Genomic DNA, 27,078 nt, shown 5'->3' with positions numbered 1-27,078 from the left:
GCAGGTAAGAGCCAAGAGGTTGGCTGTTATTAGATCATCATCAGCGCTCCTGGGCTTTGCCGGCAGGTTAGGGGCTAGGCCTATGGAAGCTATACTAAAAATCTATAACAGTAAATCTGTAGCTATTGCACTATATGGTTCTGCATTGTGGGGATATGTAAATGTAGAACCAATTCAGAAAGCGGAGAACAGATTTATCAGAACCCTACTCTCTGTTCCCCAGTCGACCCCAACTTATTCTATCCACAAAGAAGTGGGCCTACAGTTTCTTTCTGATAAGCTGAGTATGGCCCCCTTGATCCTTTGGCTGAAAATGTGGATGAATGAAGAACTCCCACTGAACCACAAGATCATGTCTGACGTGCTGTCCCTGGATAAATCCAACAAGATTCCTTGGTTGGCTTATCTGACCAGGGCATTTTCAGACCTAGGCCGTCCGGAGCTTTTCACCTCCCCTGAGAATATTAAGATCCAAGACATTGATTTTGTGAAAAAGTCCTTTATGGAAAGTAAGGAAGCATGCCGCGAAGAAGGCGAATTGGTAAAACCGGCAGTGAGGGACCATTGTTTACTGGCTAACTCGTTATCACTTGCACCTTACCTTGGCTTTGTAACAACTCCATTCCATAGGTTTCTTTTAACCAAATTCAGATTTAATTTGCTACATTTTTATTTAGGTTCTTTTAAAAATTGGCAGAAGCCAGAATTAGCTTTGCCCTGTAGCTGCGACCAGTTTTCAGTGCAGGATACGATGCATTTTGTTATGTTTTGCGGGTTGTTCTCAGAGCCAAGGAAAAAATATTTGTTGCCTATATTTAAAAAGGCCGGCTTCACCCAAGTGAGACCGGCTTTGCTCTACCTACAATTATTACCCAATCCCTACGTTACTTTTTGTATTGCTAGTTTTCTGGTAGCCGCCTCAAGGGTGAAAGCTGTCTGTCAAGATTAGTTTTAGAGTAAAATGTTCTTTACCATTTATACCTATGTGCAAATGTTACACTTTTTTAATTGTTTGTTATATTGTTATTCATTTAATGTTTTCTGTGTAAATAGGAAAATTTTATATGAAATGTATTTTATTTTTCCTTCTTTGTATGGCTTTTGAGTAAGCCGAATAAAGTTATTCTGACTAGGCTCAAGTGACATGCGTTGAAATGGTTGCGTCGTAATGGTAGTGCGTTGTAACAGTTGCGTTGTAAAGGATGTTTCCCGTTCGGAATACCTAATTTTTAATTATATTATCTCAGTGCACAAGCACATTATCATTATGCACATTACTGGGTGTATCAGCCAAGGTATTTGCCTCAGGTGGCAGCGGAACATTGGCTTGCACACCCCATACCCATTGAAGGTATGATACATGATGCTCCGCCTCTCAGGGACAAGGCACCCACTACTGTTACTTGTACAGTCACGGCGTGGCATCGCATAAGTTGAATATTGGATCCCCCGATGCTCCAGTCCCCGTAGTTGCCTCTCACATACCACCCAACTATGCCTCTTCTCCAGGAGACGATATTTCACAGGTTTGCGGAAAGGATGCACATTAAGACCTGGGGCAACCTGTATCATGGGGGCAATTTCATACAGCCTACCACATCTTTCAGGGCACACACCACACGCCAATGGATCTGCTCCTATATGTGCGCCTCAGACAGGGCATTCACTCTTTAACTCCGGAGTTTCCGACTGAGCCCCCTACACTGGCTCCGCTGCAGCTAATGCTTAGAAGCACGACACCCAAGCATCTAGTTTCCCTAATATACCGCACAGTCCACATGCATAGAGAGAGGGCTAAACTGGCAGGCACACGTTAGAGTGAGGACCTGGGCCGTGATCTGTCGGATGAACAATGGGAATATCGCTGCTTGCAAACTGAGCAGGTATCGGCTAGCAGCAGGCTACATATCCTACACTACAAATTTCTGCATAGGTTGTATCATACCCCTGCCAGATTGTACAGACATGATTTACGCACTACAGATAGGTGTGACAGATGTAAGGCCCTGGGAGCGGATTTCCTGCACTTGGCTTGGGAATGCCCGAGGATACATGACTAATGGAAACAGGTTTTTGACGCCCTGAATTTAATGACACACATCCAAATTGTACCTACACCGCTATTGGCCATGCTGGGATATGTAAAACCACTGCCGGCGGTGCATCGTAACTATGTGGCTCTTGCGCTGCTCTTTGCTAAAAGAAGGGTGGCATGTCGGTGGGGAAGGGGGAAGGTATCCAAGTTCAAGGTCTGGTTGGGAGATTTAGTTTTTTGCAGGAACAACTTACTACGTATGCGAAATTGTTGCCTAGAACTTCCAGACCTAAGGACATTTGGGCTCCCCTAACATGTTATCTACTGACGCGCCCACACGAGACTGCCACACCGGAAAGAAAGACAGCCGCACCTTGAGGGATCCTTGGGTGACGTATGGTGGGTGCATATGTGTCTCCTCCAATGTTGAATAATGGCTACCATTGCTGTGTTTGTACTATGCCCGGGGTTGGAGAAATGGCTTGCATATACTAAGGGTAGGACTCTATTGAACAGCAAGATACATAGTGAATACTAATCAGGACAGTCGCACATACCTCATAATACTTCCCCATGGGAAGGTCTGTATGATGATCCACTGTTATGGCTATTGAACTCTGCTGCATCTGTTGATACTGTCTTCATCCTTGACATACAACGTGGGTGTGATATGGGATTGTATAAAACTATGCTCTAACTATAATAATGCGTGTACCATGCAATGTGTTTAAATAACACCGATGTTCGATATGTTTGCAACGAAACAATAAAAAGAATAAAAAATAAAAAAAAGTAATAAGGGCCCTCCAGTAGCAGATAATGGCTTCTGTCACAATGGGGAGTTTAAGGGTCTCATTTTAGCCCCTTGCTTACCATGACTGAGGCCCCTCTTTTCTGTTACAAAGAGAATGGATATCGGAAGTATATAGATGGTGGTGCACCATAGTATCTCTATTCCCATGGCTGCTGGATACTAAGGAAGCAGCTCATGGGAAATAAGGGTGCCCCAGTAACAGCTGTTGCTAGGGACGAGAGGACCCGTAAGACCAAAAAATGGATGTCATGTTTTAAAATGCCTTTTGACAAAAATATTTCCTAATAAAATGTATTCAGCATGTTAGTTACACAGTTGTACCCCAAAGAATTTACTAACTTGACACTCATTTCAAATTATTCCCCTTAATATGCTTTACAGATTGGCTGCAAAAGGTTGCAGTTTTCTAACATGAAGAGATTAGAGCAGAAAAGCCCCATTACTGGCCTAATCGGGCATATATTTGTTCTACTTTTACACAGGGATTTAGGCTGCTGAAAAGAGCTAAAATCATTGACAGTGGCTTGAATTGAGAATTGCCAGGAAATCCGACCTAGAATTGCAGATTTCCCATTACACATTCCTTATAGGACCCAAAGGGACCAAATCCTAATGAGCATGGTTTCCTCTCCTCCAGAAACACTGTTACCTCCTGTATCAGTAACTCCTGGTGTGGGGAAAATCCAGCTCATTTTGCGGGCCACTCGTAATGAGGCCTTGTGGCCTTGGTGGAGAAAGAGAAGCACCATAACTGTGAGAAGGTACCAGCCACAAAAACAACCAGCAATTTATTGCTCAAAAAGTCATTACCATACTTACTCTCAATCGCAAGACCTCCAGTCTTCTATCTATCTTCTCCAGCTGCAGGTGAAGAAAGAAACTGAGCTTAGAAACAAAAATGCCATGCCACTGTAGGGTCTCAGATCAAATATGCCCCCAAATGGTTTTGTATCAGCCAATTACCAGACCAAAAGTACAACTTTGCTTTGTAAATTCATTTTGGGGTGTGCATTTTCTGGGGTGTTTATGAACAGCACAGAGCCTCATCCGATTATTTTGGAAAAGGCACCATGTTGCCCCAACCCAGTGATCCTCAGCCTGATAACGAAGAGAAACCTCAGTCCTTCAGTAGAAGAGAGAACACAAGAAACAATGTATGGGATTGAACATTGAATGCTCAGAGATGCCAGCGATGTAACTATGATCCCTCTCCACCACCCCTTCCTTTAATGCTTACCACAATGTACCCACTGCACTAGAGTAAGGTCTTTTTGTTTCTGCTGTTCTGTTGGATGCCCATCCAATCAACAGGGCCCAAAGGCTATAAAAAACAAGAGCCTACATCTCATTGAGTACTCAATGCACCAAGCTAGCTTAACCATGCATCCTTTCTCAGTTTCCTCTTGTCCCGCTATCATGGTACTCGAACATGAGATACATGAGAACACAGCACCATGCAATGAATGCCATTTATCTGGTAGAATTTTCCCAAGAAAAAAGTCTATTTTAAATTCTGTCTTATGTACTATCCTGTGTCAAGAGACACTATTTCTAATACTGGACGATGCATTAGTCTGTATATTTTTCTATTAACTTTTCTTTTTTCCACAATGCAAGAACATTCCCTTGAAAAGCACCCCATCCTCAATGCTGCCCCCAATTAATATGGAGGGTGATGGTCACTGCAACCCCATGCGAAGTGATATAATCAATAAATCTGGCATTTTACCTAAGCCATCACCAGCCTATTAAATGGATCACTATTTTATGCTTGAAAGAATTCACTTTAGAGTAGGCAGAGGGCATATGCACTTACCTTTTCTCTTCTTCGCTCTATTGACGAGATATTCTCACTTCAAACATAAAAAATAATATATTATGGTTTGTTCAGATGTAGAATCAGCCAACATTAATCTCAGCGAGACTCATAAGAGAATGAGTTTGATTGTTTTTTCCAGTATGACACCAGGTGCTACTGAAGTCTGAAACTTCGAAACATTCTAAATCAGACAACAGGGCGATAAGGGAACTGGGACTAATGCACAAATGTGTGGGAAATGTAATCTAGTGAGTGCTCCAATTTCAGCTAATCAATGTTTTCCCCAGTGTTTTTGACAAATGTAGTAGTCAGTTATAGAAAGGTGGTGAAATTTGTATAAAAATGCACGTGTTAATAATGTTACCCAACAATTTTTTAAAGAACCTAATGTTGCATCGATGATATTGATAAAATGTGAAGCCCATCGCCCTGCCTCAGGAGCCAAACCGAGTTTTCTGCAATAGCCCTAGATCTCCTGCAGACCTTGCACTATGAATTACTGTAGTGCTCTTAGGGCGTCTCAAGATCGCAGGGAGATCAACCATATAAAAAACTCAGCAAAAAGGTGGTGCAGAAATATTATTGTTTAAGGCTGTTCCCCGAGTATATATTATGGAATGGTCCTGCTCTTGTAAATATTCTAACCTCGATCCAAATAGCTTCACTAAATTGTATATTCACGTGCAATCAAAGAGGCTCCATCCTCTATTTCTGATATTTAGACACTGCCCACCTCATCTACTTAGAGGAAAGCACAACTATAGTCTACACTGCAGGTAAATAATCTTGATTTTAGTTTGAGAGAGCCATAATGTTGTCAATAGATGAGCAATTTGGGCAAAACCGAGGCTTCATAAAATTAATTAATTCCTCCTCTTTGCCCTCTCCTTCAGTTTCTCTAACATTGGGAAGAGCTTCTTTTCAGCATCTAATAATGGAATAATAGTTATTCGGTTCACTGATGTGTCCTCACTTTAATAATAAAGATATTCAACAATGAAGTTAAGACACATTCCCAGAAGGAGGGCGATTTCATGAGTACGTTTATTGATATTCCATTTGAACCTGCAGCATTGGAGGGCTGGTATTAGTTTTTTTTGCGACCACATTTTTTATTATTTTTATTTTTCATGAAATTACAATTTCATGTTACAGCAGAGATTTTGAGTAGAGTCTTAATGAACAATTCAGGTTTGTACATCTCAGTTACACATGTAACAGGTTCAGGTCCTCAATAATTCACATTAGAGCAGCAATGGCTAGCATGTGAAACCAAGATTATTGAATTATCGCAATGTTACCTCTTATCCTGTGCTTGACAACAGTAATACACCAGTATTGCAACATTATTATTTGAACAACGAACAATAACCATAAGTCGCCCACTCAACCAAATCCCAATCCATTACTCCATCTCACCACCAGCTAACATACACCATGTACAAAGCAAAAAAAAGAGCAAATGTGAGGGAAATAACTAACATCATTAGTGGGTGAGAAGGGATGGAAGGAAGCAAGACCCGACACAGGCCTAATGCTTCCGGTTCACCCCATCTTCATCACAAGAGGGAGGATTCACTTCTATTGTCGCACAGCTTGTGCCAAGGGAGTAGGAGGCGTGTCGGTTGTTGACCCATCCTCGATCTCCATTAGCGAGGACATGATTTACTCCCAGGCTCTTGCTGTCTCCTGTAGTGGATGGTGAATTTTAAAAGTGGTGGGTGTAATCCTTTGCTCGAATTCCATAGAGCTTTTTCTTGAAGGGTTATCACACACTTTCTTGCAATAAGTTTACTGTCTCACTCTGATTCATTCAGTCGCACTTGGTCTCACGAATTCACAGTCTCACTCATTCTACTCTGCCCACTCTGCATCACTCAGTCCCACTCATTCTAATTTACTCAGTCTTACTGTGACTCAGTCACACACACAGTTACATTCATCATCATTCTCCTTCACTCACTCACATTCATTCTCACACATACTGGTCCTTACTGTCACTCAGTCTCACTCTGACTTATTGCTTCACTGACTCTCACTTTAACTCACACACATAGTCACACAGACATGTTCACAGTGCTGAAATGCTGCAGGCACCTTCATTTACACGTGTCAGCAATCAAACAATGTCACTAGCTGCCTCAGATTGTTCCTGGACCCGAAGCGGGTCTGAATTTTATTTTTACTTTGTCAAGAAAATAATTATTCACTCTTGATACAATAAAATAGATCACACAACACGGAGGGTGTAGTGTAGCTCTAGAGCCCATAAAGGAGAGCGCCACTGGTCCATGGACACCTATCCATCAAACGAATCCAACCCATTCAATCATCTATCCTTTCACTGATACACCTCCCCATTCATCCATCTAGTCAATCATACATCCATCCTTGTGCTCATCCATTCATGTTTCTGCTCCTTTCATTCCATCTATCTATCATCCTCCCTTTTGCTCATCCATCTATCCACCCTTTCATTGAGCCATCCATCCATCCTTTCACTCACTCATCATCTGTTCATACATCCAGCAATTCATCCTTTCACTCATCCATCCATCCTTTCATCCAGACATCCATCTACCTTGCCTTTCCCTCATTCCTCCATTGTTTTACTTATTCATCTTTACATACATCCTTTCACTCATCCATCCTTTTGCTCTTCCAAACATGCTTTCACTCCATCCATCCATTTACCCTTCCACTCATTCGTCCATCCTTTCACTCATCCGTCCAGCCATCCTTCCTTTCTCTCATCATCCATCAACTTATCCTTTCACTCCACCCATCCACCAATCCATCCATGTTTCCATCCATCCTTCCTTTCACTCATACACCCTCTGTCTTTCACTTTTCCACTCTTCCATCAATCCTTTCACTCATTCATCGATGCATCTATCCATCCACCATTTCATCCATCCATCCATTCATCCATCCTTCCTTTCCCTCACTCACTCTCCCAAGCTAATTATGACACGTTGCCAAGCTACAGACAGAAAAGGCTCATCAAGAACCCCACCTCACTGTAGCTGCTAAAGCGATTGGGGGGGCCTGGGGACACCCCAGTTACAGGCAGGAGCTTCACTGCACATTTGAAACTTAGTCCACAAGTGCAATTATTTTTCAAAATGAAACCAAATGTAGTACTAAACATGTGTTACTGCCAGGATAGCAGCCCCTCACCCCTCCTATAGCTTGCCCTCTGTAATAACCAACAAATTGTTGACTCCCACTCCCTCCTTGTCTCATCAGCCTGCTGCACCCCCAGCTATTGAAGTGGATGGAGTTTTGTAACTCCTCAGAGGGCCACTGTTTATGCGCTCCAAAAGCAACCGGATCACTTGCTTTCTGATTCAGCAACCCTTCTCCTGTGATTTCACTACTGTGGCCTGTGATTGTAGGTCGAAAAAAAACCTAGCTGGCATTTCTCCCATAGGACATCTGCAAAGTTCACTAGAGTTCATCCAAGAGTTTCAGCACACTGGCTCAGAGCAGTGATTTTTTTTCAGCTGCTCTGTGTTTATTTCCCTATTCTTGCCTCTTCCTGGAGGGTGGCAGGGCAAAGTCCTTTTTGCCCATGAACACCGGTCGCCCTTTCACCTTCCGGCTTCTGGAAGCAGTATGCTACTTTCATAGCTGGCCCATTTAAAGAGATCTTGTATCCATGCGACATACATTGGACCCCGATTCATAAAGGGGGTGGTGATGGACAGAGTATCTGAATTAAGCAGAACACTCCTACCCATTCAAAAGATCAGGGCTTGATCCATCACCGTTTTTTAGCTCACTGCACCATCCCAGCTCAGAACCTGGCTACATGCAAATTAGTCTGACCCTGGCCCAGTGCATCATGGGAACAGGGCAGACCAAACTACCAAGCAATACCTTGGACCCCATCTTAACTTATTTAATTGTTGTCTGCCAGCGCCGGATTTAGACTTGATAAGGCCCTCAGCTATTTGAAATATGGGGCCCTTTATAAGTCCAGATATTCTATGTGACTATGTCAGTGACAAATATGATTTTCGGATACCAAGAGGGTTAAACTGAAATACAATTAAGAAGTATATTGAAAGGCAAATGAAAGCGTGGTTAAGTCAGTGAAAGCGGATTAGTGCAGGCAAGAAACATGCATTTAACATCGGATGCCCAGTACCTAAAAGGACTTTTAATTTTAACGTTGCCCGCCCCTGCGCTCTATTACTGAAGGCAGATCTAAAGCGCCGAGGCAGCCAACGTTAAAATCAAGGGGCCTTTCAGGCATTCCTTCAATTTTATCAATGCTGCTACGGCTGAGTTAGAGGCCCACTTACCTCATAACTGCCCGATTTTACAGACTCTGCAACTGCTCGATTAGGGGCCCACTTAACTCACAGCTGCTCCGGGAGGCCCAGATCGAAAACAAATGCGAAGTGCGGTTCCAGGCTGCGATGTACTGTTTCAGGCTGCAAATCGCGGTGCCAGCCCGGAAATGACAGGTGGCGCATGACTAAGAGGAAGAACATCACGTTCTTCAGCCCGCCCCGCCCCAGCTAAGCTCACTTCAGCCAATCGGAGCAGCTGGTTTGTGTGAGGGCGGGCAAGGGCGATGATAGCTGTGAAAGACAATGAAGGATTGCAAAATACAATGCTTATAAAGCCTTATATGACGTCTCAATAATTAGATAGCAGCGCGAGCTACTCTCAGAGGGTCGACGAGCTACTACCGGTAGCTCGCGATCGACCGGTTGGAGTTGGAGACCCTGCCCTGCCCTAGGCATGCCCTAGGCAAATAGCGCTTTGTTCTTCGAAAATATGCGCTAAAAAAATTGGGTGAAGAGTATGGGACATCCCGGACGTGCAGCATTGGGACTAATATTATTTTTTGGGGGGGCCCCCAAGAAAGTGTGGTCCCCAGGCTATAGCTTGTGTAGCTTACACGTAAATCCTGCGCTGTTGTCTGCCTTTTAGCCAGTACGAGAGCCCACCCAGTCATAGATATATGTCTCTTATTTGTTTATTTATTTGAAGAGTTTTATATAGCGCTGGCTAGATCCGGACGTATCAGAGCTCTTTATATGAGGATCAGCCGGTTACAGGTTATGAATATTACATCAGTTACAGCTGCAGTTACAAGTCTCGGCTTAGGAGAAAAACATGAGATTACACAAAAATATAAGTTATTAGTTTGTAGCATAGCCAAGACGCGTCATATGGGGAATGGAAGGTTGGGGATAGGTAGAGGAATGCAGATTGAGTAAGGTAGACCAGAAGGGGAAAGTACTTCAGGGGAAACAAAGCAGGCAAAGAGAAAGACAGATAAATCTGTGAAGAACTGTCAGAAACAATGTCCGATGTCCGTCTGGGAAGGTGACAGACACAGGCTTAACCAGAGCCAGACTCCTCTGTAGCTGCGTAGGACAGCTCCACCGGGTAGCGGCCAAGGGTACTTGGGCTCTGCGGTAAGTACAAACAGTTTTAGTTTCTGCCCTTGGGGCATTGTCATAGTTCCATAGAAGGCAACGGTCCCAGTGTTACTGGGAAACCGCGCCCACCTCATCCTTCAGCTCGCCCGATGAGAGGAGAGGTGGAAGAGACAGCTCCGAAGTCTGCAGATCTTCCCCATTCCCCAAAGCAGTAGTGAGTGTTGGGAAATAGTCCAGGAACACAGTGGTAGGGGGAGAACAACAGCCAATCTCCTCTATAGCTACCTAGGTAGCTCCACCAGGCGTCGGCCATATTGCTAGGGCTCCGCTGTCAGATTCATAGTATAACATCAATTAACATCACTTACATAGGGAAGAGATAAAACAAAAAACAAGTCCTAAGGAGCATAGAGGGAGGTGGGGAAGGGGAGTTGAGCTCAAAGCTGGCAAACAGTCAAAGACAGGCCTACAGGCAATGGGGAAGGTGAAAACATCAGGGGGCCCTCCAAAGGTCAAAGGCAATGAGCCCACAGACCTGTTGGGTTCACAGATTCCACAGTATCCGGGGCCGGGCTCGCTCTCCGCACAGGAGCAACTTGGCTGTCGAGATGGTGGCCTCTAGTGCGGAGGTTTGTGGTTGGCCCGTCTCCATGGACTCCCAGCCCCTCTGGTTGGCAGTGCTGGCCTCCTTTGTGGGTCACATCTCCAACCGCACTTCAGGTATCAGAGCTCATCAGGACCACGCTGACTCCCTCTATGCCGGTCTCTTGTCCCTGGCACCACATTCCCTCCTTGAATTTTAAAACACCTCCAATTACTGTGGCCACTCTCTGTAGGTTTAACACACTGCCATTTTAAACTCAGGTGTGCCGTTGCACTGTTATTTGGGCTTGGAGAGTCTCTCAGATGAGTGGCAGCCAGGGTGCCCTCTTTAAATCCGATCCCCGCCTGCCGCATCTTGCTGCAACTGCTCTGCCCTCATCCTGACCGTGCATAATCTGAGACTGGGGAGCCTCAGGCGTGGGTCTCTCGACATGTGTTGATTCACTACCTCCTGTCTTCCAAAAGTGTGGCAGTCTGCTTTGAGATGTCTGGAGCTGTGCCAGTTGGAAGGCCTGCTTGTTTTTGGTGGGAGCATAACTGTAATGCTTATACAAAGTTTAGAAACCGAAATGTAGTTATTTGGGAGGGGGGGGGGGAGCCAAACTGAGATCCATTTTGTGTGTGAAAAAGGCCGCTTTACTGAAACAGGTGCATATTACCAAATAACCAACTGGCAACTGCCTTACAAAACCAAAGCCTCGCTGTACATCGAATAGCTGATCCCTGATCTCCCCCTCCGCCCCTACGATCCCCTCAAAAGTTCCTCCAGCCTGGCATTAACATAACAACAACATTACACAGTTTTGCAGTTAAAACTTTTTCCCCCAATGACACCCCGTTCCCTACCTGCCTTCCTGCAACTGTAACTAAGAAACGTCTATCCTGAAACCTAGACTACCTGCCTACCCTTTTCCTGCCCCTGCTCACAAACTTCCAATACTTTACCAAAAACCTGTGCCAACCCTGGCCAACTTTTCAAAACCCCGCCACCCAGGAAAAAGGGAATGACGGCCACTACTGCCTAGCCCCCTTTTTTCCTCCCCGTCCTATAGGCCTCCTACTTTCTAGGGTGGCTCTGAAAATTTAATGTTCTGGCTAACACCTACCTAATTTCCAACAAATAAAGGTCCATCCCCAGCCTTGACAAGTGGACCCTATCTCCTCTAAAACATTTCACTGAATCAAAACAAATGGTCCTGTGCACAATTCTACCAAAACTCAATTCCCTGCAAAACAAGACATCTCCATATTAAGCATCTTCCTGGCTCTGACCACTGCTCCTGGATTAACTGCCTTCCCCCGCCAGACTCAGCGGGGTACAAACTCAGTCCATACCACAAAACATCCTAACCACTGTTGTATAATAAGTGCTAAGTCCCCCTTCCTGCTTCTCCTAAGGACTATGCCCTTCTCTTTACACAAATTGTTTCCACTCAAATGTTCGACCAAAGTGTCTGTACACAGACACCCAACTAGCAGACTTTTAAGGCATGGAATCAGCTCCTTCCACCACGTGCTCCCTTTTCCTTTCCATAACACTTTTAATAGTTTATAAATAAAACCAAGATTTTGTCCTCGGGCTTGGACGTATGCCCACTTCACGAAGTAGTGTACCACAACCCAGATTGACATTTACAATGAAAGGGGGCCAGCCACCGAACCTGACACAAGAAACATTGTGTGAACTTATGCATTGGTAATGACCGCGCTGAATTCCTTATCCCTGCTATGCAAGTATCGCCTATAACATTCTGAGGACCATCACCCTGTCCCCACTCTATTGCTTGCCTCAGATGCTGCCCCAATACGAAAAGAGTGTGTCCCAAAACCTGCCCCGTGAATGCCCCATTCCTTTAGTGCCTTCCTTATCCCCGCTAGCAGGTGGAAGGTTGTAACTCCTTTCCCATTCGCATGCACAAAAACGGACTCCCCGATATCCTTGGATGCTGCTCGCCAGTGAAGCCCCCATCTATAAGGGCAAGTAAGCTTAGGCAATGGAGCCTCCAACAACACCCATTTTTCCCTTGCCCTTCTGATCCATTTGGACTTTTTTAAATGTGTTTTTAACCATATAGGTATACCCTCCTCCGGCAAGACCCCTTCTTCCCACCAATCCCCCACCCCTTCTGTCCCCTAAAAACTCAGACACTCCAAATGCGACAAGAAACATCCACCATCAATGTGGAAAACAGGCATGACTCGAAGGCGTCTGTGCAAATCCTAAGCAAAATCTGTGGTACGCTGCTCAGCCACTGCCACGACAAGGGTCTCTTGACCAGATTCAGCTGGCCACACTCCCTGGACCACCCTTCTAGCATCCTTGCACACAATTCACCCGCTGAAGGTGTATAACCCCGGGGCAACTTACCCATGAATGCAATTCAGACTAATTTCCTTGCAATTGACACCATGGATAAGCCTTTTCCAATCATATCCAGGATAAACTGAATCACATCGTCCCTTCCCTGTAACTATTTTGAGCGCCGCTGTGTGCCTGACAGCAAAAATTCCTTCCATGCTAGATTATATAGGCTATTCTAGTAAACTTAGCCAGTGATCCTACCCCCAGTTGTGGCATCTTGTGTTGCCTAAGTAAAACAACTGCTGTGGCATGGGCGGCTGGATCCTGTTGGCGTCCTTGGCCAACCCATAGAATCTCCCCCACTGCGAACGAGACAAAGCATTCGCTATGTCATTTTCCACAGCTGGGACGTGCAGTGCTCCAAACGCTATATCATGATGCAAACAACCTAGGACAAAAACCGTCAGCAACTGTAACACTTGTTCGTCCCTTGCTGACTGACGGTTCACAATCACTACAACCACCATATTATCAACTGTAAAAGTCACCTTCCTTTGCGCAAGCTGACTGCCACAACTAAGGGGAAGAACTCCAGAAATGCGATGGACCTACCCACTTCCTTCCATTCTGATGGCCACTGCTTGGCACACCACTTCCCCTGACAGTAGAGGCCAAACCCTGTGCTGCCTGCTGCATCTGAAAATATCTGCACCTCCTAAATAAGATCCCCCCCACCGTGCGAGTAGAATGCCATTGAAAGTTTGCAGAAAAATGCGCCACATTCTCAAATCTTCTTTCACGCCTGCAGAGAGACGCCCATGATGATAAGGCAATCTGTTCCCTGCCAAAGCCCTCACTAGCCTCCTGCAAAAGGTTCTCCCTACTCTCACTACCCTACCTGCAAAATTGAGATGCCCTAGCAAGGCTTGTATCTCTTTGACCATTACTTTTTCCTTTGCCAGCATAGCGTTAAGCAATTCCAGCATTTTATCCCTTTTATCATCCAGTAACCGGGCAGGCATTTTTCTGGAGTCAATCTCAATTCCAAGAAAAGACAGTGCTGTGCTGGGCCCATCATCTTTTCGGGTGCCAGTGGCACTCCCAAATCCTCCATAAGCTCTTTGAAGTTTTCCAGGGCCTCCTGGCACTCCGTGGAGCCGGAGGTTCCAACAAGGAAAATTCATCCAAGTAATGGGTCACTAACATATGCCCAGTCCTTTTTCAAAACAACCACTGCAGAAAGGAGCTAAAACACTCAAACAATGCGCATGACATAGAAAAGCCCATTGGTAATGCCTTGTCCATGTAGCATTTACCATTGAAATGGATACACAGATGACCCCAATCATCAGGATGGACTGGAAGCAAACGGAAAGACGATTTTATGTCGCATTGTGCCATTTCTGCCGCTGCGCCCGCCGTCACTACAAGTGACATGGCCACATCAACTGACGAGTATGAAACAGTAGCTTCCTTTTCATCTATAAAATCATTCCCTGAGCACCCTTCTGTCCATGATAAATGCTGATTAAGCCTGAATTGCCAAGGTTCCTTCTTGAGCACCACCGCAATTGGTGACACAGTCAAGTTGTCCAGAGGCCAATCTGGGAAAGGGCCAGCCATTCTCCCTTTCCTAACCTCTTTTTCTAATTTCTCTTGCACAACCAGTGAATGTTCTTTTGCTGACTTCAAAGTTTCTGACCAACGCCTGTGTGTAGGCACTACATAAGTAACCCAAACAAAAACCCCACTTTGAACCCTTCCCTTAGTACTTTCTGCAGCCTTATGGTGGTCATAACTCTGTAAGGCTACCTTCTGCCTTAACTGGCGTATGAACCTTTTGTCCCAGACCCCTGAACACTTTTAGCTCCCTTTGACCCCGAAAAATGCTGCTACTGCTGTCCCCCTGTGTTGCCCCTCCGCTGCCACTGCTGACCCACTTGCTGAAACCCCCCTACCCCAAAACAGTTGACCAAGGGATGTTTCCCCCTGAATTTTGAGCACTAATGGCGAAATCTGCAAAATTTGCACGTGCACAAACTTTTATAGCTATCCCAGCAGTAAACGCTAGCATAAATCAAGAACGCTGCTGTCCAGTTTTCTATAGTCAGAGGAACCCATGGCCGCTTAGCCAGCTTGCATTCCTCTTCTTTAGACCCTTCTTTTGCGCGCACTTCCCTGTGCAATTATTTCAGCATTTTAAAGTATTCACCTTTCCATATGCGCTCGTTAGTCGCCAGCATCTAATGTGCCCCCAATGGCTTAGTCACTCCCAAAGAAGGGAGTCTCTTAATCTACAACTCTTTACTTTCAAGCTTATCTTTATTATCTCCACTGGTATCTTCCCTTATCTCAGATTTTTCTGTGCCTTTGCTAATCACTTGGCCGGATCCTTTTTCCTTCCTCCTTGGTACCCACCTCTATGTCTATGAACATACTTGCCCCTCTCCCCTCTCCCCGCATCCCCACACAGACAATTACCAGCCCCTCCCTCTCTCCATGTTTTACCTGGCTCTAAGGAGGGTGCCTGTGTTGCTGCAGTCCGCCTTGCCAGTGGCCCTGTGGTCAATCCCGACTTGGCTGGCCTTGCGGTCGGCTTTGGCTCCCTTCTGCAAACATGAAAAACCCTCCAAGAGACATTACTCTTATTCCCACCACCCCATCTAAATCATCTCTCAGCCCGCTTTCTCAAGGCTCTCATTGAAATCTAACTCCGCGCCTTCGCGCTATGCCACATGGTGGCAGCTCATGGACCCACAACTCCGCCCCTCCGGGGGCACCGACTGCACCCTCCGGTACACCGCTGAGTCCTTTGACTGTGTTCTGCAGAGTTTCCGCCCTGCAGACCGCTGAGATCGGTTAGGAGTTGGGGCCAGCGAGACCACTCGAGCCCTACATGTGCTGGCCGTGCCGGGATCCCCCAATGGTAACGGGTACGCCACGCGAGGCTCTACCCTCCCTTCTGCTTGGCGCCAGTAAGTAGCACTCAGCTCTGCCAAGTCTGCACCCGGACGTGAGTCCTTGCCCTGCAATATAAATGATTGGGCTTGTGTGCCAGGTCTCTGATTCTCATCCCCGGTCTCCCTTCTCCTTGCCTATTTAAGCCCAAAGTCTTCTCTGCCCACTGATGCCCTACCTTAATCAAATCACCTACTTCCCTGTCACTCAACCCCACCTCCTCCCGTCACTCCATTTCAACCAAGCCGTGTCTAACCCTGGTCGGTCCTGGTCAAGACCTGTCCCCCAAGCCCGCCTACCAAGGTTTCTGCTACCCCACCTTCGCCCTCCCTTGCCCCCTCTTTTCAAATTTAAACCTTTGCCTTTCAAACCAGCTGACCCTCCCTATGCAACAGAAGCATCCACTTGACCCACTCTACTAAGGCCCCCCATGAGGTGAAAATATCTAGCCCTTCCCAGGCATTGCTATGTCCAGCCGACTCCCAATCCCCCAGGATCCCCTCCTCCTCCCCCCCAAAATCCATTTGAGCCTTGGCCTTGCCCAAACTCCCTCTATCTTTTTCCCTGCTCCACTCCCTAAAACCAAGTTCCCCTCCTGAAGCCCTCAGGCCCTCACCCTGCCTAAGCCAACCCGGGTATGCCCCCTCCACCTTCCAAACACCAAAACCGCCCTGGCTTCCTGTCTCCTCACGTCCCAGAGAGTCTCTGAGTTCATGTTCTATGGGCAGCCCACTCACCCCGCTCCCTCCCAAAAGGCTTCTGTCCCTCCATATCCCCCTTCCCACCTTCCCCCGCTTCCCGCCCTTCCTTTACTAACTCTGCTGTGGCCTTGGCCTCAGGCCCTGAGCAGGAAAGACCTCATTCGAGGCCCTAGCGGAGTGAGCGACAGATGCTCCCCTCAGCCCCTCCCTCGCGTCCTCTCGCCAAAGCCTCAGAATGCGCACTAGGGTCCGGTGCATCCAGGGACAAAGGGGCCACTCTTTGGGCATACGAGAGGTCCCCAAGACTCACCGCTTTTCCTCTCACCCACTTAGTCTGGATAGAATATATCACCAGCCACTTTAACAACTGTATGGAAAATGCAGGAGAACGAACGGCCAATCGAGGGCTCTCAAAGAGAACAGTTGCAGTTTGTATACCTCTAGCTAGTACACCCGAGCTAAAGGTGCAGCAATGCCCAGCCACAGGAAGCAGATCGCTGGGAATAATAAACAATTTGCAACCACTCCTAATACAAAAACAGATTGCTAAAGGGAGGAAAGAAGGTGCCCCGGGCCCAAATGGCATACCACCAGCCCTGTTCAAAGCTAAGAGCAAAGAATGGGCAGATATTTTACAACCACTGTTTTTGGAAATTAGATTGCAAAACAGAATACCAGAAGCCTGGAAGGGTTCAACAATAGTTCCAATACATAAAAAAGGAGACAAGGCCGAGCCTAAAAACTACCGCCTAGTTGCGCTAATTGACAACGAAGCGAAGTACTTTGCGGGAACTATTCTAGAGGAGCTTACACTTTGGGCAGAGACGATTCATATGATACCACTGAATCAGACTGGTTTCGGTAAAGCAACCAGCACAGCTACAAATATCCTCGCAATTTCTCTAGCAATTGATGCAGCAAAAACTTCCAATTTACCATTACATCTATGTTATATTGATTTTAGTGCTGCTTTTGACAACATCGAGAGAGGCAGACTTTGGGAGAAATTGACACAATGGGGCATTCCGCAGTCTACTCTAAACATCTTAATGCTCCTACATACGGACACCTGGGTGCAGGTAAAACTAGGTGGAGGGACTCATCTCTCCTCGAAAGTACCAACCACGAAGGGATTGAAGCAAGGTTGTGTGCTTGCTCCAACCTTGTTCAATCTATTCATGGCTGACCTTCCTAATCGGCTGGATGCTTGTAACTCCCACGCCCCCAGGTTGGGAGGGAAAACTATAACCAACCTCATGTACGCTGACGACGTAGTTTTGGTAAGTCATACTCACGTTGGCCTGCAACATCTACTAACTGAAATGCAAAACTACGCAAAAGAAAACAACTTAAAAATAAACTTGTCCAAAACAAAGACAATGTCAATTAACAGCAAAAAGAGCTCACAGAAACACTGGTTCCTTGGTGGCATCAAAATCGAACACGTAAGCGAGTACAAGTACTTAGGGGTTGTATTCGACATTCGCTCATTCTGGTGCCAAAAAGAGGAAATAAAAAGGAAAGGTCTGCTAACTGCCTTAACGATGAAAAATCTGGCAAACAAACTAATGGGACTGACATTGACCCCACTATTGAAGGCAGTTCAGGCTAAACTTCTTCCCTCGCTAACTTATGGTAGTGAGGCAATGAGGGGAAGAGATGCTAAAGAGCTGGACAGGACATTGGTCAAAGCCTATCGAACTATGTTTTGTCTTCCGTCTTATACGTAAGCAGCACAAATAAGGCTGGAGTTTGGCCTCCAACAACAAGTCTTGGCTAGATACGGGGCTTACATCATATGCTGGCATAAGATAAGCAAGGCCAATCCAGACACGTTGAACTATCTGCTTTGGCAAGACTTACAACATAGGGAGTTTTCCCAAGCAAGAAACTACCTTAAATCAGCGTTAGAATCCACCAAATTGTCTGGACTATGGGAGGCGCAACTCGGCCAACTTAATTTAAAAAAATTGGTCTGGAAAAACATAAAACTATCCTCCTTACTTAACGACAAGGCAGCCTTCTCGAAAAGATCCCACGCCTGGATGACCCTCAACTCGTAAAAATCGCTCATCCCACAACCATATTTCAATCAGCCTTACTCGAGGGTGACAAAAATGAATTTCCTAAGGTACAGACTGGGGATGCTTCCATGTACTCAACATTTACCACCATGGTTGAGGACCAAAGGCCAAGCTGCCTGCAGACTGTGTAACAACAAGAATGGTGACATTCTGCACGTAATTTGCCTATGTGAAGAAATGCGTCAAGTACGGTCTCAATTTCTAAAAGATTCATTCAACCAGAAAGGGATCCGCACCAGAAGGCAAGCAGTGCTGGCCTGCTTTAACCCAGCGAACATCCAATTAAATTGCAGACTGGTAAAATACCTAAGGATGGCCGAACAAAAAAACGGGGCTAAAGTCTCTTCACTGACTGCGTGTGAAACAGCTACCGGAAGTGGACAAGGAGCTATGGCGGGAACTTAACCGAAACAAGCAGAGACAATCTCGCCATAATATCCAAGCACGCGTGATCCATTGACTGCTCCAAATACCGTAATTTGACCATGTATTATCACAATGTAGTATTTTATTCTAATTCTTAAAATGTTTTTAACCACGGATTATGAATTTTATAGTGTAACCTTTTGCAATGGTTTTAATTAACTATGCCAATAAACTTACTCTTACTCTTACTCTCACCCACTTAGGGGATGTGCAGACCGCGATGGTGGCCGCCACCCCCACAGAAGAGCGCTGGAAGGGTGCGAAAGCTCAGCCGCTGAAGGGATCAATAAATCAAGGCAGCCTGCCTCGCTCAAGAGGCGCACTGCCTCCACAACCTTATAATCTTGCATATCTTTGTATAACTCGCTAAACACAGCTAATTAAACAGCCAAGAAACAGCTAATTAAACAGCCAAGAAAACTATTACCAGCTACCCTGCTGCCAGCCACCAGGTCATCAAAACCTAAAAGGGTGGATGGCAATCCTCTCATAGGATTATTTAAGCATTGGGCTACTAGGGCTATAATTGGGCTATGACCTAAAAAAGCACCAAACCACAATATGGCCGGTCCGGTCAGCCCAAACCCCTGCCAAGCTGCCCGGGGGGCAGACCTCACTACGTTGGGCTGTCCCCCAAACCCCCCTTCTAGTCTTGAAACTCTGTTTAACCTCCTCCTGCCCTCTTTTGCACCTTTCTAATTTGAGGAAACAAACTGTGGGATGAATAAATCCAGGATACGGGGACTCAGACAAAGGGATAGGGGAGGCCCCAGAGACCACAGCTCCCCCCCCCACAATCAGGAGAGCCCCTCTCCAATCTACACCAGGGACCTGGAACCTTCCCTGCCCCTAGGCCTCACAACTTCCAGGAGTGTGACAGTTCTTGCTGACCTCACCTCCGCTGCGGTCGCGGGCAGAGCAGGACGCGCCACGTGCAAACGTCTAATCCTCCTGCAGCCCCACCACACTCCCCCACGAGGCACTGATTCACCACCACTCGCACTCACACAGCCCCGCTGTGTTGGCATCTCAGCAGGATCCCGTCTTCAGCCTGCTCAAGCCGAACCGCAGTGGCCACTTCTCTACTGTGCGCCCACCTCTTCAGTTGCGACGCAGCCTACAGGGTTCCCAGGTCGGCACCAATACTCCTCCACCCGGTAACTCTGTCCCCGAGCCAGCTCACCTCAGCAGTCACTTCCTCCTATGTGGACCAGCCCGGCGTGTCTCCAGGACCGCCCGAGACTCCACCACCGATGCATCTATGCCTGCACCTCGAGTCTCTGGAGTAGTAAGGACATTTCTATTGGTGGCTTCGTTCAGCAAGGACAAAATATCTGGCCAGTCAGTATGTATTCATCTGGGGGTCATGCCCACAACATATGGTATATATAAGTCTGCCCCAAACATTTGACATCTGTGGCACATTACCTGCATGTTTGGAAAGTGTCTCTGATATGCGCCCTATGAATAAAACATGTGTGCATTCTAAAGAAATTTCACCCAATCTGATTCTTGGATTGGTTTGTGGATGTTTTCTGCTCATTTGTTCCTCAAGAGGACCAGGGAAACAATGTGTGCTGTAAACATTGTATACATCAGGGTTGTTGCCTTATATGTAAAATGTATTAAGACTAGTGTGAAGACCTGTGAGTATTGAGTTCACATTTGCCATTTTTTCTTGTAGCTCTAATTGCTGATGCCAGCACCTCATAACGTATTACTTGTCCAACAGATCTTCATAGGAGAAAGCAGCCATGCTCAAACAAATCTTACATTTTCTGAATCCCACTAGCCACCCAGAGATCTAATTCGCTCTGAAAAGCTGTTTGAATCAACATATTCAAGTAGACTATTGGAATATCTGGTGAGCAGGGAGTAAATGGTTGAGTTCATGGTAGGTCTGTGGTCCAACAGTATTTCCTCACCCTCATAACAAGTTGGCTATTAGCATTATTGTCCCAAGAGTTAGTAATAGCCACATAGGCCGATGTTAGTGTGTGCTGATAAATTCAATTTTGTCATTTCCCTTAATGTGTGTCACTGCCCACCGAGTACCCCATTACAGCTGAGCCACTGGATGATTAAGTCTCCATTTCAAGTTACAAGGCTGCACACTTTGGCAGTTAATGGAAATGTAGGTAATGCTACTCTAGTCCTACCTGGGTTCACAATGAGTTCCACAAGAGGTATATTTGGCTCTTAATATTATCACCACCGGAAGTGATGGGAAGTGATAGAAAAGCTATGTCAGCACAATCATTTTAGCAAGTGCAAATCTCCCTGCCACTTAGTCTTCCAATAGACCACTCCCACCCATGTCGCCATAACCCCATTCCCTATATTCCCCACAAGCAAATCAGCCAGGGGTGCCCTTCGTGAGGTTCACTCACAACAACTGCAATAAGTAAGGAATAGGACGATGAATGGATGAGGAAGTAATGGCAAGTATATGAAAACAGCTTCTAAATGGCCAAACCTTTTTCTCATGAATCCAAGCTTGGTATTAGAATATGATCAATTTATTAATTGTTTTATTGAGCAAGTTATTGTTCTGATACATTTCTTGATCAGAACAGCTAACTTTTGTTTGACCAACCCCATCTCAACTTGCAGTAATTTCAGAATTTGCTCTTTCTGAGAGCATGTTCTATGAACTCTCGGACAGATAGAATCTGTACATTTAAGATTAAAACGGTTCTAGTTTGCCCCCTTAGCTACTCTATGCCTTATACTCTAAAGAGACTGCTAGTTTGTGGTGATATAATAACTAAGTTAAATTTGAACAACAGTACCGACCTGGGGCCAGAAGTACGACCCTTTTTTGGGTCACAATTGGGAGATCGGCCCATTTGCGACAGCAAAAAAGGATCCGGGCATGTATAAATACTATTTTGCAAGTCACTGACTCGCGAAATAGCATTTGTGACTCTCGCTATTAGGAAGGGGTATCCCTCCCTAATAGCGAGTCTCAATGCCATATACTATTGTTTTGCAAAAAAACGATGGATTTAGGCCCAGATATCTGTACTGGGGTGAATGTATGACATTGTTCTGCATTCTGTCCATCAGTTGTTCTTTTTCAATTTGTCACCCTGAGTGGGACAGGTATGCCTGGATCCAGTAATCTCCATGCCACTGGAGTCAAGCTATCCTGGCTGATGAGGGCTGAAAGCCCAAAACCGGTCCTAGGATGCTTATTTCCAGCCCAGGGAGGACCTGGCCTGGCAGTTCAGGCTGGACTGTTTCCATTGGGTGCAAGGTCAAGACCGATTTGCATATGGCTGGGTCCAAGCTGGAATGGCATGGTGAGCAAAAAAGCGATAAATTTAGGCCTAGATCTCTTGACTGGGGGTGAATGTTTTGATTTGTTCTGCATTCCGTCCATCAATTGTGTGTCTTTTGCTTTTGCACCCTAAGTGCGCCAGGTATGCCCAGACGTGAGTCCTGGGCTCTCTGTGCCACTGGAATCAAGCTAACCTGGCTGAAGAGGGGTGAAACCCCGACACCGGTCCTAGGATGCTTCTTTCCGGTCCAGGAAGGACCTGGCTTGGCAGTTCGGGCTGGACTGTTCCTATGAGGCACAGGGTGAAGACTAATTTGCATATGGCCAGGTCTAAACTGGGGTGGCATAGTGAGCAAAAGAATGATGGATTTGACCCATATCGCTTGACAGGGGGCGAATGTTTTGATTTGTTCTGTATTCCGTCCCTCAATTGTGTGTCGTTTGCTTTCTTTAAAAAGCAGTCACAGGCATGGTGGTCTGCTGACCCCAGCAGGCCACCATCCCTGGGAGTGATGGCTATTCCCAATTGGGTTGCAAATTGCGCTTGGCTCATGAATATTAATGAGGCATGCAATTTGCGATCCCATTGGGAATACCAAACAGTGTCTGAGACACTGTTGTACATTCAGTTTTGCGAGTCGCAAATTACGAGTTGCAATTCAACGCAATTTGCGACTCACAAAAGTGAATAGTCGAACATCTAGCCCTTGGTGAATAGAGCCAGAAAACGTCATGATATCCATTTCGTACATAATGTTGTGAATCACAAAATAATAAGAATTATGTATTTTAAAAGTCTGAATTGTTATTTTACGTTGCTGAAAAATCTGATGCATATGTGATTTTAAACACTTTGATAAATATGAATATCCTGAGCCTGGGCTTGATAGCTAAGCAAGGCACTGAGAGCCTCCCCCTTCCCTCCTCCTGTTGCTCTCAGGTCACTCGAGATTGGGAAGGAGGAAGGGAGGAATTCTGCTCGGTTCCCATTTCTCTAAGCTCTGCCCAATGATGAAAAATAGTTCAGCAGAACCCAAGGAGGATAGGATTGGCTTATGCACTTTCACAACTCTTGCTGTGTGTCTGCATGATAGTAACTGCCAGACACCCACAGCAAAACTGTAAAAGACACTTAAGCCTCAGAGGTGTGAGGAGGTGTAAAAAAAACCTGCGTCTCCCGGGAAGTTGTTTATTTCAATTAGGATGTTCCACCCTTTTTGGGAAAATGTTCTAATAGCCTCATAGCCCGCATTCAGCTAGGAACTATAAGACTGGAGGCTGTCTTTAATGTCAGGTATGGCCCTATACAGTGGGCGATAAGGCTGCATTATTAGGGGGGGCCTGGTTTGGTCCCTCATGATGACAGAAGCGAAGTCTTCGCTCTCTGGATGGAGAACTAGTGTCCGACACAGAGTGGGTGGCTGGGCCATCCCCTCAGAGCTGAAAACACTATCAGAGGGGGGTGGGGGACCACTGGTTGCAGAGCCCGGAACGATGAGATAAGGCTGTTGAAGTTTTGGAGGGGTGCGCCTGCACTGAGCTTCCCATGCCTAGGTGCTGGGCTGTGGTGGGTGTTCGGTGCAGCCCGCGTGGACAGAGGCAGGAGACCTGCATTGTGGAGGACAGGATCAAGGCACTTGAGTGTGTGATGGGCCCATTCCATCCCCTCCTCCCTCCTAGTGTGAAGAGCACAAATACATGTTGATGCTAGGCCTGGCCACAGTTGAGAGGGCCCCGGGGCAGCCTTGTGGGACCAGATGGGCCTCTGTCCCTGTTCCCATGGGTTCATGATGCAATGGACCTCCCCCTGCTGTGCCTGCAAGTGAAGTGATGGTGCTCACTGGAGCTGAGTGCCAGGATCAAATGAGTGAGGGCTGAAGGCTGGCATTGGTGGCCCAGTTTACTTCTCACTCTAAAAAGATGCATGGGAGCTGCAGATGAGACATAGGCTTTCTGGCTCACCACCGAAGTTGTGTTGGGGCACCATCTGAATAGCCATTGCTGGCTGCTGTGGAAATAAGAGCAACAACCTGGTGAATGTGGCCTCTGTGGATAGAGCCACAACACCCTAAACAACCTAACTAGACCACTTTGGGGAGAGTTGCTGGGCTGACCGACCTTTGCTCTGCCGGGTAGTGATGCCCTCAGAGAGTGCCTCCTTAGAAAGCACACCCTCAAGTCAGATGGTCCCAGGCAGTTTGAAGCTCTTTGCTTGAAACCACAGCTAAGGCTGATTAAGCAGTCTATCCCAAGATGGACCAGAGCCTGGTGCTGGGTAGAACGTTATCAAACAGACTGCACTGTTAAGGTGTCTGATTTGAGCATGTGCCTATTCTCTAGGATGGTAGGCTCACAGAGGTGTCAGTCATTCAAAGCTGAAAGGTATCAAATACCTGGGCTTCTGAGTCACAGTACATGACAATCGGTCCCCTTATACTAGCTAGGTCGAACAACTAGATGAACAATAGATCTCTAATGTAGGACCGTAATTGTGCTTTTTTAATGTGTGTACCCTGGGTGATAGAGAAGGGTAGAAGAGCAAAAGTATCTGACCTCCTGGAGCCATGGCTGGAATGAAAGCTTGAAATAAGCCCTTATCAGGACTACCAGAGCAGCTTGGCCATCTGTCAATACTATTAATTGATCATGGTGCATGATCAGGTGGCTGACCTAAAGTCTGGAAAACTGGTTGCACCATCCGTTCCAAATGGAGATGGGATGTGACTTTCTGATTATACAGAGGAGGCAGTCTGGGCACAGAAGAACACTCCAGACCAGTGGCTGGACTCTAGTCCATGGGAGGTGTGTCTGTGGTATGGCAAGAGCGGTTTGCCCCAGAGGCGCCAGGGAAAGGCACCCAGGGTCTGCTGGAGCTCTGCCAGGAATGGGTCAGAGCTTTGAACTCTGTCAGAGCTGGGAGACCTCAATTGGCCTACTGAACCCCATCTTGGGCACTTGGTGACTCCATGGGAAGGCAAATGTAACTGAGGCACAGAGGAATATGTTCTGAGCTCAGGCCATGATCTCTGAGAGCTTTCTACATTGCGGAGTAGGGAGCCCTCCCCGAGACTGTGAAACCACATCCTGGCACTTTATGACTTCACAGCCTAGTGAATTGAGCCTAGGCCCAAGGTAATGCATCCTGTGACTGGTGGTGCTCTAACTGGGACCCAACTCTGCCAGAGGTAGTGAATGCTCCCTGGGCCTATGGCATTCTGTCATGGCTGCTTTATCACATCACAGGTCATCAAATTAAGCAGAGGCCCAGAGGTAGCAACCCGGACCTGCTGAATATCTGAACTCAGACTTATTAAAGCCTTCAACTCTGTTGGAGCAAGGGAGCCCTTTCCTGGAATTCTTGGCATTCTTGGCACATTTGTGACACCAATGGCCAGACTGGTGCTCTGATCAGACCTTTCAACTCCGCCAGAGCAGTGAAACCCTCCATGAGCTGGCAGAACCCCATCCTCGGCCATGTGACATCAGCGTTGTAGTGAAAGGAGCCTCTGGGTCTGGTGGAGCTCTGATCGGGGACATGGTCAGGGCTCTCCACCCCACTTAAGGGAAAGCCTCCCTGAGTCTGTGGACCTGACTACTGGGTAACTGAGGACAAGAATTGTTGGTGTCTGGCACGAAGGCCCCTGGCAAATGCCTTGAAATTTGACCCTGGACCTCGAGAGTGCTTCCCACCCTGCTGGAGAAGAGTAATCCTCTCCAGGCCTGAGGAAATGTAAGTTAGGGCTTGGAATCTAGGCCATGGGCTACACCCCATGCATACTGCCACTTTTGCTGCAGACCTGGGCAGATCTCACTACCCTCCTGAGCAGGTGAGCCATCCAGAAGCCTGCAGAATCCCTTCCTGGGCACTTTGTGAAACCATGGGTCAGAAAACAGATAGGGCTAAGGGCAACCAGTCTGGGCCTGCTGGATCTCTGACTGGGGGACAAAGTAGTAGCTTTCAACCCCACCTGAGAATGGGAAGCCTCCCTGGGCATGCCCAAGCTCCGATTGGGACCCGTCTGAGCTGTCAACCCTGCACGCGCTAGAGAGCCCTCTCTGGTCCTGTGGATCTCGATTCAGAGTATTATGAATTCCTGTGCTTGATGGATGAGCACGACAGTGTCCTTGGGGCCTAAAGTCATCATTCTCACACCCTCTTGACTGGGAAAAGGACCTTTATGGGTGGATCAGGTACTTTTTAAAAGGTGGAGTGTTTAATATAAAAAATGTCACACTATATATTAGGAAACAATGCCCTCAAAGACAGCCATTACAGAAAGTTGTTTCACGGTGTTCAAAAAGCTTATTTTTAAGGAACAGGGCTAGTTATGAAAACAATCATTTGTTCATGTGTAGTGAATCCTGGATCAATATTTAAAAGCTACTTTTCACTTAGTTTAAAACACTTTAATTAAATGGTGAATGTGTAACTAGATTGTGTTGCCTGGCTGGTTTAGAACTGGTTGACTTCTCACCATCGCTCCATAGATTAAATACACATCCTTGTCTAACTTTCTGAAGCCCCTGCTCCTGAAAACGGTCTGGTTGCAGCCACTGGACATGTTTTACCTCCACTGAATGTTGTAAAGTTCAAGGTACATTTCTTGACTAGTCCAAACCCTGAATGCATACAGTACACTCAGCATCACGT

This window comes from Lissotriton helveticus, chromosome 9 (assembly GCF_964261635.1).
Source record: "Lissotriton helveticus chromosome 9, aLisHel1.1, whole genome shotgun sequence".
In the NCBI taxonomy this organism is placed as follows: Eukaryota; Metazoa; Chordata; class Amphibia; order Caudata; family Salamandridae; genus Lissotriton; species Lissotriton helveticus.
The sequence above is the reverse complement of the archived record's forward strand: the minus strand, read 5'-3'. Positions refer to the sequence as shown.